This window comes from Nanorana parkeri, unplaced genomic scaffold (assembly GCF_000935625.1).
Source record: "Nanorana parkeri isolate BGI_ZX_2015 unplaced genomic scaffold, ASM93562v1 scaffold316, whole genome shotgun sequence".
NCBI classification, from domain to species: Eukaryota; Metazoa; Chordata; class Amphibia; order Anura; family Dicroglossidae; genus Nanorana; species Nanorana parkeri.
Genome location: NW_017306584.1, coordinates 1136220 through 1139123, shown reverse-complemented (window position 1 = coordinate 1139123; position 2904 = coordinate 1136220).

Below are 2904 nucleotides of genomic sequence, written 5' to 3'. Positions count from 1 at the left end.
GTGGGGGGAGGTATCAGTTGGGGAGTCGTACACAGACAACAGTCTTTTACAGGTGGAGGGGTTGGGGGATACTCAGTGGGTAGAACACAGACAGTATGGAGGGGGACACAGACATCGGTAAGTGATGAAGGGGAGGGGGAAACCTGCACTCTGGTTTCTAAGGCCTTGTTGACACCGAAAACGCTGCAAGTGTTCTGTATCACTGCAAACGCAAAAAATAGGGCTTGCTCTATTTTTTGCGTTTGCACTGGAACGGAACGCTGGCAGCGTTTTGCCACGCGTCCCATTGCACTGCGGGCAGGGGGCGTGGAAGCGGCGCCATTGAATTCAATGCACCGCCACGCCCCTCCCGCCCCAGAACACGGGGGAAGTTTTGTTAGCGACCACGATGCGTTCCAGCAGCTACCGCTCTGGAATGCACCGCTTCTGGTGTGAACAAGCCCTAAAAGTAACTACAGGTATTTTCACTTCCACAATCCAGAATTCTGAGTCAGTGACAAAGTACACTGAGGGGAATTTATTAAATCTGGAGCAGACAGAATCTGGGGAAGTTGCCATGGCAACCAATCAGCATCTCACTTTAGTTTGGTCAGTTAAGCTTTGTCGTCTCCCGGTCGAAAATCTGAACTGCGCCCCAGGATGGATCCGTTGTGACCGGCCAAGATCTTTCAGATTTTCGGACGGGAGCGCGCGGCGAAGACGGGGTAAGTTTAAACCAGTTTGAAAAGGTTTTTTGTTTTTCAAGTTTTTGCATATATCTACTGCCTACTAGCCGTACATATATGCAACAACACCTGAGGGTTTAATAACACTTTAAAGCATTTTATTATTTTTGTTTGGAAAAAAAATGACAGTGCAAGACAATGACACTACTCTGCACATATACAACAATGAACAATCAGTACCTACCTGGACCTGTTGCAGCTCTCCTCCAGAATCTCCTCACTCACAGCTCCCGAACTCTGTGCAACCAGGCTCCAGCTCCAGACTGCCACTCCCTCGTCTTCGCTGACCATGCTGCCAGTGCCAGGACGTCCTACAGCGTGGGTGTATCCGGCCTGGCCTGCTCCCTCCTCAGTTGCCTGCTGGGAATTGGAGTTCCCTGACAGGCCTCACCCCGACAGGCCACACCCCCGCATCGCTACATCTTCTATTCTTCACCGCTGCCGCAAAAGACACTGAGGGCGGCAGCGGTGAAGACGGGCGGCTGCGGGCAGCATGAGTAGCTGCGAGCAGCGGGCCTCCCCTTCTCTCTGACCCCCCCGAACTGGCGGAACAAATGGTCCGCCAGTGGCAATGCAGAATGCCACCAGCTATGCGGGACTACAAGTCCCTGCAATACATTTTAATAAGAGTCAGCTATGCAGAAAACCCCAAGCATCCCCCCACTATAATGCATTGCTGGGACTTGTAGTCCTCTATAGCTGATGCCATTCTGCACTGCTGCAATGCAAATGGCACCAGCTATAGAGGACTACAACTCCCAGTAATAATTTATACAGAAATGCAGATTAGTTCCATCAGTTATACAGGACTACAAACAACTCACAGAACATTCAACATAGCTTATCTAACTGTCCTCCAGCTTGGAACACCATGCAGCAGGGAGAGGCAGTGGGCTGTGTATTCTGGAAGCAACTCTGGGTGCTCCCAGCGGAGGCCCCAGCGCTGCCTGTGCTACAATTACACCCGGCTCTCTGCCTCACTTGCAGGGCGGCCAAGCGGATGGCACCCGGCGCCCCCGACCATTCATTCCCCTGTCCTGTCAATGCCACTGCGGTATTATGGGGTCCTGCCACTCGTATTATGGGCCCCCCCCCCTCTCCTCACCTTGCGCGCTGGCTCGGTCCCGCACCGGCGGTACTTCCTCCTCTGCCTTGCACCCGACGCTATGTGATGAGCTTCCGGCAGCCGAGCCCAACTGCAATGGGGGAGGGGGGGAGGACGGAGGGGGTCATTGCTGGCGCCGGAGTCCCGGACCGAATCTCACTGGGCCACAGCCCCCCCCCACGTTATGCTACTGTACTGGGTGACGGCCCCCCCATGCTATGCCACCGGGTGACGGGCCCCCCCTGGCCACGGCACTCGGGCAGTGCATTTCTTCGCTGGGCCCCCCTCAAGTGGCAGAATGCCAGGGCCCGGTCGCAATTGCAACCGCTGCGACCCTGGTAGTTCCGCCAGTGAATTGAGCAGAGTAGTGGGTCTTGTCTACAGCTTTGAGCATCCCTGTGGCAAAGTCTTACCATCATGATCCCTTCACTGTCCAGGAACTACTTGCAGTAAAAGAAGGAGGTGATTGGTCCACCTGCATTTCAGGGGTGCTGCAAGCTCAGCTTTCATAAGTATGATTGCCAAACTTTTCTGTTAATTATATTTCTCTATGTCAGTTACCACTCATCTTTTGCAGTCATTGCTTTATTCCCATACATATTTAGTACAGAAAGGAAAGGCTTTTACTGGAATCATGTGTTTATGTGACTGATGCAGATGTATTCTTCATGCAAGACTGTCTCAGCACTCTTAACACTACAGTGGCTACAATATTTATTTGTTTTCATATATTATTTGTGGCATTAGTGATTTATACTTAAAACACATTATTTTAAGGCTAAAAAAGGGACTGAGCGGGGCCCTTTAAAGTCGGCCGCAGCGGTGGCGATTACTCTTCCCTGCACAGGGGCTTCTCAGCAACAGGGCGAGTCCTATGACTCACCTCCTCTCCCGGGCCACATCCCTAGTAACAGGCGGCGGGAGAGGAAAGTGTGTCTGTGTTGCATGCCCCGCCCCCTGCACACTGTGTGGCCGTGATGCTGGATCCCATACAGGGTGATTCTGAATGGAGGACTCAACGGCCGCGAGGGGAGGGGGAGGCGGTGGGCGAATGTGCTGCAGGGTGTCTTGTTG